At 45.0% G+C, this 10,598-nt stretch overlaps 1 protein-coding gene across 5 annotated transcripts in view; it reads right to left on the bottom strand.

Moving 5' to 3' along the window:
• The window catches only part of GABRA3 (gamma-aminobutyric acid type A receptor alpha3 subunit), a 321,368-nt gene that overhangs the window by 202,176 nt on the left and 108,594 nt on the right, over positions 1-10,598 (bottom strand). Inside the window, exon 1 of one of the 5 annotated variants that reach the window (XM_019521408.1) lies at positions 4,653-4,733. The exons of the other annotated variants lie outside the window; for them this stretch is intronic. The gene's annotated coding sequence lies outside the window, so the exon portion shown is untranslated. Of the gene's footprint in view, positions 1-4,652; positions 4,734-10,598 lie in introns of those variants that run through there. 5 annotated transcript variants of the gene reach the window in all.

Here is a 10,598-nt window from a genome sequence, read left to right as displayed (position 1 = left end):
CTCCATTGTGAGGTCCTAGAAAAATGTGCATTAGTTTATTTTAATGCATATTACCTAAAGAGCATGGGGCATTTATACACATACATTTTTGTGCAGAGATGCGCCGAAGATCCAGCGGGTCGGAGTAGATTTGATTTTTTGAGTCTGCTCCACACGCAAACTGACACACACTGCGCTGCGCTACATGCCGTTGTATAAGTGGCGAAATGCTCTTCAGAGCACAGAAAATAGCAGCGGTGAACTTTTGAACTAAAGCACCTCTGATGTGTTTTAGTTCAAAAGTGTGCTGCCACCAGTTTCTCAGCACTAACACGCATTTTGCCACTTATACAACTGTACACACTGCAGCGCTGTGCACTTTTCAAAGCACCCGCCGCTGTGGTGTGTGCACGTGTACAAATGCCCATGGTATTTTGTGATGTTTTAATGCACATTAAAATAGGTATTAAAGTGTAGATGTGCCCAGTGTGGAGGATTCCTGGGTGCTGTGCTTTGCTACAGTAAACAATAAGCAGCCAGGTCTTAATGCTACAAATTCTCAGAGTCTGCTGTTATATGCATGAGGTTACAGTATCAGACCTAAGGGTTGAAAGAGAGAATGGCTTTGCAGTTAAGTACCAGGCTGGGACTGTCTTCAACATAACCCATAATTGCACTATTATTGTGACCTTGGACAAGTCACTTATCTTCCCGCACCTCAGTCATGGAGTACTCCTGCTCAATCTCAAAGGGGTTTAGTGTGTCTACCTGCATTAATGTTTCTAAGCCAGGCAGGTGCAGCACTGATAGGACACACAACTTTCTCTAGAGGCAAATGCAGTTCTCTCTTGGTCTTTGAAGAACTCTTTTGTAAACTGTCAAATGAGATGCAATACTTTTCCTGTGCTGGGCAGGAAATTAAGAAGGCAGGTATGTTTCTGTCCTAAGGGTTTCAGATGCTATGCAGTGATTATCAGGGGCCTTTTTCTCCTTGAGGGTTATTTGTGGTTTGCTCTGTGTTTTACAAATAACACAATATCCCTATGATGAGAAACACAATTATAGGAGTTTGTGCTGAAAAGCTAAGGTTCCCACCAACCCCTGAGTCTTTGCTACCCCCAAATAGATGAAATACATAATTAATAGAAGGTGGTAATTTCTACAGCATTCCTCATTTTCTCAGCTTCTTACTTTGGGGATTTAATTTCCTTCAAATTTTAGCCTTTGGAACAAAAGAAAAATAGAAATATCTTCTCCTTCTGCAACCTTTGCTTCCAGCCCCAGGAGAACTGTCTTCAATTAATGTGTCAGACTTAGGACTGGGACTGTGCAACAAAGAATACTTGAAGCACAGGGCAGTGCTCCTCTTTGGGAAGGTGGCAACTGCAGCCCTTCCTGAAGAAGCTCCATCCTGAGGTTCCTGCCTGCTTACTCCAGCACTCTGTTGCCCCTGTGTATTCTGCTCTCACCCTTTTGTCTCAACCTTTCCCTTTAACTCCCTAAGCCCATTTTATCATAAGGACATTTTGCCTGTGGTCCAGTACCACACTTTTTAATCTCCGATGAGTTTTTTGCTTTGAAGTACAAGGGTTCTGCCCAGCTTTGGTGTGGTAGTGGACTTTTTCACCTGCTATGAGATCCTAATAGGTCCTTTATGTTATACTATAGCAAAAGAATTTCACACATCATGGAGGAAGGTCTCAGCTCCTCTAGTCTTGATTCTGAAGGTCTTTGCATGCTGCGTAGCAGGGAACTTGAGCTCAGGTGTAATTGGAAGCTAAACATGAAAGTCAGTGAAGTGAACACGTAGGCATGGGTCTTGGTAAATGGTTAAGGACTGGATTAGACATGGGACTTAGAATCAGGAGACCTGCTATATGACCCTGCATAAGTGACTTCCCTTCTGCATGCATCAGTTTCCTCACCTGTAAAATGAGCATTCCATTAGGCTCATTCACCTTTGCTAAAATACTTTGAGATTTATAGTACAAAAGCATTTACTTGTCACCTTAGTCTCAAAAGTATGGGGTAACAAAGATGTGAACAGAGAATGATAGGACAGAGTCTTAAGCATCACTCTAATCAGTGGCTTAGCTAGTACTTTCCTTTTTGGCATTGCTCTATTGTTCCCCATGTGCCCTTCATTTCTGAACCTACTTATTTTTCCTTGCCTTGGGAATTTAAGCACAATGCTCTGCACCTGAGCAAAGCAGAAATCAAATTCTCAGGGCCTTTTTCTCTCTAGTTATTCAAAGAACTAAACCCATTTTCAACAAGAGATTCTTTCTCTCCCTGTGCACTACTCCCAGCCTTCTCCCCCGACATCACTCCTACCCCAGTTATATCTTTCAATCAGAGAGCAAGCCAGATGCCAGCTGTGCAGTGGGAATAGCAGTTCACACCCTAATCCAAAAATAGGGAGGCGGGGGAAACAGTTCCTAAAGACACTGTTGTCTCAGGTCAAATGAATCATGTTGCTGGCCAAGATATGCTGGGCCAAATGAATCCCTGGTGCAAATTCCTTGGAGCCACTATAGTCCCCAGAGGGGAACCAGTCTGTTCTCTTTTGTAAGGTTATGGACAAATGAGCACCTTCTGGAGAGTGAAAATGGAGCAGACTAAAGACTCAGCTACTGCAATCTAGCTTTTACTTTCCACACAGTAAGAACCAGCATGTGGACAGTTACCCTGGAGTAGCTGTTGCTTGGTAAGACCCTGCCCCTTTTCCATTCACTGAAATTTGTGTTTGTTCACACTCTAAATGAGTTTAGAGCTGCATTAACAGGGTAATAACCAAAGTTTACTGTCACTCAACTGCATGGTCAGAAACAGGCTTGGTACCACTCCTTCCCAACAGCATGGGCCTCCACATGACCAGGGCAGAACAGTCCAGGAGATGCCCACAAAAGGTAGTCACAGGGCTCTCCATACTTCAGGCAGGGCACTGCTAGTAATGTCAATTCTACTGATGCAAACACAGAAACCCAATGTCTGAGCAGTTGTGTCATGCTACCAATCCAGAGGCACAAGGGTACAAGGGCTCTCCTCAGCTTTGGTGTAGCAATAGATTTCTTCACCCACCCTAGATCCCAATGGGTAGTTACTATCATGCTACTGATGCAGCAGCACAAGCTTGGGTCACTTTCCAGGGTTGTGCCAAAGGCCAGTCCCAGTTAACTCTGTTGCAGGCTCATCTGGGCAGTGCAGGGGGTGGCGGCTCCTGCCGCTGCACACACCCCAGGAGGGCATGGGAGGCACATGCCGCTAGATCTGCATGTGGGGCAAGGGTGGGCAAGGGCTGGGGCTGTGGTGGGCTGGGCTTGGGGCAGGCAGCAGTGGCACTGGAAGGGGGCTATGGGAGCGGCTGCAGCCTCCCCAAAATTCACTGTAGCCCCCCCACACCCCTACTCCCCTGTCCCAGTGCCACCTGGCCTAACACTTCTGCTGGGAACAGCCTGGAGCTGCTTTGACCCCAGCCCGCTGTGGCTTGCAGCCCGCTATGCTCTTTGTGCAGATCCAGGGCCACGCATTCCCCATGCCCTCCCGGGATCCATACAGCAGCAGGAGCTGCCACCCCTCACATCTCCTGGACGAGCCATTCCCAGATTTGTCCCATGCTCTGCCCCAGCTGGGCAGCATCTGCACGTAGCACTGGGAGCCACCCCCACATAACTCAGTCCTGCACCCCACCCCATTTCCCCAGGCCTTTCCCCAGCCCATTCCCTCACCCCACAACAAACTTACCAGTGGGACCTGACTGCTCTCCATGTGGCAGGGCTGTGCTCCTGGCCCCTTGGATGCTGGACTGTGGCTGCATGCATGCATGGACTCACCCACATATCCCCCACAACCCTTTTAAGTACCCCTACAGGTACATGTACTCCCAGTTGATACCACTGCTCTAGACAATGATAAACCATATAGTGATGAAGGAAGCAATATAATGAATAAAATAAATAGCTTACATCATGAAAAATATAGGGTAGTAAAAGTCTTTAGGATATTAACAAGAAATTTGGATCAGATTTGCTACCAGCTGCCCTGAAAGATTTATCTTTAGCCATTTGTCTAAACTAGTTTTGTTTAGATATCCAACAGCTTCTTGAAATAGTATCTGCCTGTTTTGTAACCCATCCTAACTTTGCTTTCTGTGACTTCTGGAGATTTCTGACCACAAACATATCATCTTTACATAAAAAGGGTGCCTGCTGCTCTCACTGAAAATCAGACCTGTCCATCCAAACTGTGGGAGCCTAGATGCCTTTTGACAGAGGCCAGCTTATCACATTCAAGTGCAGAGAGAATTCCCTCAGACTGCCAGAATTATTATTGTACAGCTAGTTACAAAGAAATAGCACTATGAACTGATAGAGATGATTAATCATTTCCTTCTCCCTCGTGTGATGGCATGTCAGTATCTACAATTGTGTCCCCTCCAGCCAGACCGCAGGACAACCACAAGGACTATAATTCAGATATGTATGTGGCACTGCTATCTGCCTTGTTCTTTTTCCAAACTGGCTCAATGTAAAAGGAGCAGGAGTTTAAAAGAATTCCAGGCAGCATCTCAAGAGACCCCTGACAGCGATGTCAGTTACAGCAGATGAAAGAATTCAGCATGTTCTACAATTATATGTCTTTAATTTTTTAGCCCAGATGAAGTAAAGCAATACCTGTCAAATCCTGCTGTCAGCCTTCTGCAGTGTCCATTTTGCTCACTGTAACACGGTGAAAACTTTAAGACTAAAAAGTCCTTCTCTCACCCTGTGCAGGCTGTGAAATTTACATACATTTAATTACAACTGGTATTTCAGTGCCCTTGACTAAACCAAGTTAATCTGTGACCCCTCAGCCACACACTGAAAACCTAGGCTTTCCAAAGCAGCCCACAGAACTTCGATGTGCAACTTCTATTCAGTATCTACAGTGACCTGGAGCCCTAGTTTTTACATACTGAGCAAAGTCAGGTTAGGTCGTGCTTGGATGGGAAACCACTAAGGAAATTCCACCCAAGATGTTGGTCCATGTTGGATTTGGACTGGACTGCAGTCTTTCTCCTCATTCAAATGATGGAAACTCCAGTAGCACAGTGTCTGTTAGTATGATACTGGGGTACTGGTTCAACATCAGCTAAGGCAGAGTGCCACCTAGTTTACTGACTTGTCTGCTTCCTAGGGAAGCCACAATCAAAAGAGTATGCCCAACATGCCTCAGATATGGGAATAATTCAAATCTTCATGTGAGCTTTAAGACTAAATCCCACTGGTATATTGTGGAAATACAACTGAAGTCGAATCATTGAGAGGTCATGGTGTGCACTGTAATTCTGATCCTCAGTTCCAACCATGAAGGGCTGAAAGAATTTCAAAAGTGTGGTAATAATGATCATTAACTTAACTGTGGCCAGGGTTTCATCCAGGAAATACATGAAGTATTGTGTATGATAAAGATACTATCACTGAGAGTTTAAAATGATGGCAAGAGCTGGATTAAGCCAATGGAACCCATTCCAGAAGCATGCAAAAGGTAAGGCAAGCTGACAACTCCAGCAATAACTAAAAGTTACCATAGGTCTCAGTTGACCCAGACACAAAATTCCATTAATGTGACTTAGTTTTCCCTTACTGCTGTACACACCAACCCACCATCTAATTTTATTAATAATAATGAACATAATGTGGTAGCTTCCTAAGGCCACAACCGATTTTGGCCCCTTATGCTAAGTGCTGTTTACAAATATAATAAGTGACAGTCGAGGTGCCAAATGTTAAATCCTAAAAGATAAGCTGTAACTAGAGAATGCGACAAATAAATATGTGGGGTGGGGGGAGTAGTTGAGACAGGGAAACAAACAAATATAATAGTAGGATGTGCACAATTTACAGGCACATCTCTCACCCTCAGTCACACACGCAGACAAATACACACCCACAAATACAAGATTTAGACACTAGGCAAGATATTTCTGCTACAGACTGGAAAAGAAGAACAGAAAGGAAAGGGCTTGTTATTATAGCTACTACTTTTAAATACATGGGACACCTTCCAATTACACAGTCTCAGGGGGAGGGGTGGAGGGAAATATATGTGTATTTAAAGCCTGTGCATTGTTCTGAGGTTCTTTGGTTATGGGTAAAATAAACTGTGTTTGTTATTCATTATGGCACCGTTAAGTACTTAAATATAAAAGAATATACTTGGTTTTTTTTCGTATTTAGTATTAATGTTCTGCCTCTGAATGTTAATGGATGTGAGTTATTTGGGATGACCCTTACATGGAATCTCATGTGGTGACAACTGGTTGCATTGCTAAAATGGGCCATTGACATGAAAGTTTTATTTTCAAATCTAAACAGACAGGGTCAGTTTCTTAGCTGGTATAAACTGGTGCAGCTCTGGTGAAGTCAATGGAAGTGCACTGAGCTCCACTGTGCTCACACAGATTTTGCCAGATGAGTGTTTAGGTGGTTGTGCAGGGTGGAGTGCTGAGGCATGGGGGAAGCTTCTCCTTTATTCATCGTCTTAGCATTCAGACTGGCAAGTGGAAAAATATCAGATTGCTGTTATGATGAGATTAGTTACCTGCTAGCAACCCCCCAGCCCCTCAATGAAGATTGGATGTTTTTTCTGACTTCAAGGCTACCTAGGATCCTGCTTGGTCACTCATTTGAAATATGCATTGTTGTTTATTCAGTAGCATGCCTTCCTGGAATGACATGCACTGATGCATTCGTGGATATCAGGGCTGTGAAGCACACATCTATACAGAAGATACAGCATCAGAACAAACAGAATACTGGGCTGCTATCTTCATAGTGTATCCTATCCAAATACTACCCTCTGGTCACTGAACTGAGAGACAATTATCATACCATACTTAAGCAAAACCTCTGCACACACAACTGCAGCGTACTTATCGAACAGTCCACATCACTCATGCCATCTGTAATGTGGTCCATTTTATGGAACTTGGGATCAGAATAGACTTCTTAGGTCAAGTCCATTCCTTTGCTGTTGCAATCCATCATGCCATGTAACCCAAACAGATGGCGGTACTATGATGGGCATAAACTGGGAGGAGGATGAGGTTTCACTGACCCAGTGAGGCAGACAGTGACCCATCTAACCCACTATCTTGTCTCTAATAGAGGTCATAGAGATTCTTCAGGGAAGGTACAAGAAACTCTACCAGACATTTACATGATACCTTTCCCTTGTTTTTTACTAACCTTTTTTTCCCTACCAAATGAATTAAATCCTGAAGTTTGAGGATTCATATCACACATTAAATTGTTTTCATCCTATCTAATGGGTCTTTGGATGTTCTTATTCCCTAGATATGGCTTACAGAGCAGACCATATAATATTTTCAGTATTAATCTTCTATTTTCTCACCAGTATATTGTAACACTTTTCTACTTTCTCAGTTTCATTAAAACTGTCTATCCTTAAGGACACACTGGACTTTTGACCTGAGTGGTCATAGTAAATTAGGAATTCAGCAACAGTCTGAGAGTAGCACAGGTTATTCCTTCTATTGTGCATTATCTTGAATTTTGTCAGCAATGGTTTTCCTTTGATATTATGTTGCCCATTCATTGAAATGGATTATATCCCTTTGAAGTTCCTTGCAGCTCTATCTTTGACTAACTCAAGTCATTGTATGGAATCCGCAGATTTTGTTATTATATGGCTCACTCTTCAGTAAATATATTGAGCACAGTGGAACTTGCATAGATTCTTGTGGTATCCCACTATTAACCTTTTGTCATTTGCAAGCCAATGTTTTCCTCCTACAGTATATTTTTAGGCATTACAAATTCCAAGTAACATTATATGTTTATCAGCAAGTCTTCAGAAATACAGAATGAATATGTGCATCATCTTTACTCCAATATGATTTTCCATGTTCACCTAGAAGACCCTAGCTAAAAAACATGGCCAACTCATCTTTTTCTGTTAAAGAATAACCAGAAAACTACAATTTAAAAGTTATTATAAATGATGAAAAGCTACACCCAAATACACACACACAAACAAGCCCATTTTCAGAAGGTTTAATTAAAACTCTGTACACTCTATTCTATAGTAATTTTAAAAGCACAGCACCCCTTTTCTGAATATTGGAGGGCACTGTTTACCACAGCTACCTAGAACAGTAAACACTGAGTTTTCAGTGCTGCCAACCATGTATGTCAGCAGGAAACATGAATTATGATAGTTCTGCAATTGGTGACACTCAGAGGGCAGGTGCCCAAAAATGTAATTATTAATTTTCTATCCTGGGGATAATATTTTCTTGTTTTAAAGACATGAATTTAAAGCATTCTAGTTGCCATGGCAACTTTCTGATTCCATTTGGGTGTCATTTTTCATCACATCCCTTCAGAATCAGTCATTTCCTGTAACAAATTTTGGAGAAAGTCTCTTTCTTCCTCTCTCCCCTATATCTATAATATATATATATGAGAGAGAGAGAGAGAGAGAGAAAGAGAGAGAATTATTGACATGTTCTTCTGCTCATTCGCAGCCCACTAAAGAGAAAGTTGTCTTGAAAAATATGCTGGCTGCCAAAATGCCTTTTCTTAGCTTCTGTTTTCAACCAGAACTCTTATTTTTTTTCTGCCACATAAATATTAGCCAGTACCTGCTCTTTTTTCTTTTCCCTTCTGTTCCTTTTACCCTCCCCATCCTTTCCCTCTGTTAAGCAATTGCAGTGTAGGAAGTGCCTGTACAAGCTGGCATAAGCCCATTGTAATACACCCAGTTTATTCCCAGCTGGCACAGATAACTCCCAATCTATGCTTCTGCATAAAGGCAAAATCTGGATGCTAGATTTGATCCTGTGACAACACCTGGCTGACCTGTGGAGGGCCTGTGCACCCTACTGACCCTTCACCCCATTTTCTTATCTGGGAAGACCCTATTCTCCTTCATATGTAGACCCTGGAGGAAGTGCCTACTGGGATTGTGTAAATGCATTTCCTGGAAACCAAAATATTTGGAGATAGATTTGTTTGGCAGGGATTTCCTTTATTTATTTTAAAGGAAGCCAGATCATGGGCTGGATGATACTTCTGTCATTCAGAAACTGGAGTGCAGCAAAACTGGGACTACCCTGAGGTCCACTTTATGGGGAAGGGAAGGGCCACTAGGAAGTCAGACCTCTGTCTTTTGGTTTGCACCTGCTCCATGTACAGACTCTGCCTCATCCATTCACTGTCAGCTTCTGTCAGCTGGCTATTATCCCCACAAGGTCAAATGTCACCTAAGAACTAGAAAACACAGTCGTGCTCTGTTCCACCTCCAATGGAGGTGGAGAGCAGAGAGGAGGGAACTGGGCGCACGTGGGTCCCCACACACACGTGTGCCCCCTTAGGTGACCGGTGGCAGAGGCGGCAGAGGCAGAGGCCGCAGCAGGGACAGCAGCAGCTGATCCCCCTAAGGTAAGTGGGACAGAGGGACCCAGTGCAGCTGAGGCAGATCTGGAGCCCCCCAGATCCCTTTTAGCTTAGCCTGCAGGGAGCCACGTTCCCGAGCCATGTGTGTGAACAGAGTGTGCAAAAGGGGGGTGGGCTAGGGGGGACTGACCCCCCCCAAGCTAGGGAGCACCCCGGCGGCTGTCCCTTGGGGTGCAGTCACCGGCGGCACCAGAACCCCTCAGCAGGGGAACGCAGGGGGTGGGACTGCCAGCAGGCATTTCCAGGAATCCCAGAGCGCCTGATTGACTGTAGGGCAGGCACGGGAAGTTTAAACCATGGCCTTTAAAAGCCACAGTTTGACATAACCCCCAGCAGTTGGGGACAGAGAGTGGAGAGCAGGGAACCAGGTACACATGAGTCCCCACACACATGTGCCCCCTTACCTGACTGGTGGTGGAGGTGGCAGAGGAGGGGCGGGGGCAGCAGCAGCTGATCTTCCTAAGGTAAGTGGGATAGAGGGCAGAGGGACCCGGCACAGCAGAGGCGGATCTGGAGGGGAAGCCCCCCAAATCCCTTTTAGCTTAGCCGGCAGGGAGCCACACTCCCAAGCCGTGCATGCGAACAGAGCATGCAAACAGGCATGCTCTGCGTGCTGGTGTTTGCGCCGGCATTCACATAGGTGGGCAAGCAGGAGGGGCCAGGAGGAAGTCTTCAGCAAGGGAAAGGCGTGGTATTCATTTTTAAATAAATAAAAATGGTGTGGGCACAGAGTGCAGCTAGGGCTCCTGCCCATGGGGCACTGCCCACTCGGGGCTTCTCTGAGGCCTCCACCCAGACAGAGCCCATGGGGGAGCTGGCATCACCCTGCCCCCTGGCCTGTGGGGGATCCCTGGTGGGGCCGGGGAGGAGGGAGTTGGGGTCCCCACACCTGTCCCACAGGTGCCCGTCTTAGGGCCCTGGAGGGGCAGGTGAGGGAGCTCCAAGAGGAGGTTAGCAGGCTGAGGGGGATCAGAGAAGCAGAGGATGAAATTTATGGATATTTTCTTTCCCTGCAGGGCCATGCACCAAAGGGAGAAGAACCCCAGGAGGTCCCCTGTGGCAGGAAGCCATCTTTGTTTCCTCCCAAAATCTCTATGCTGTGACAATTTGATTAGGATGGGCCCAGCAGAGGAGACACACCTTTACCCTCTCTCTTTA

Source organism: Gavialis gangeticus, unplaced genomic scaffold (assembly GCF_001723915.1).
Source record: "Gavialis gangeticus isolate Ggan-Ray unplaced genomic scaffold, GavGan_comp1, whole genome shotgun sequence".
NCBI lineage: Eukaryota > Metazoa > Chordata > Crocodylia > Gavialidae > Gavialis > Gavialis gangeticus.
The sequence above is the reverse complement of the archived record's forward strand: the minus strand, read 5'-3'. Positions and strand labels throughout refer to the sequence as shown.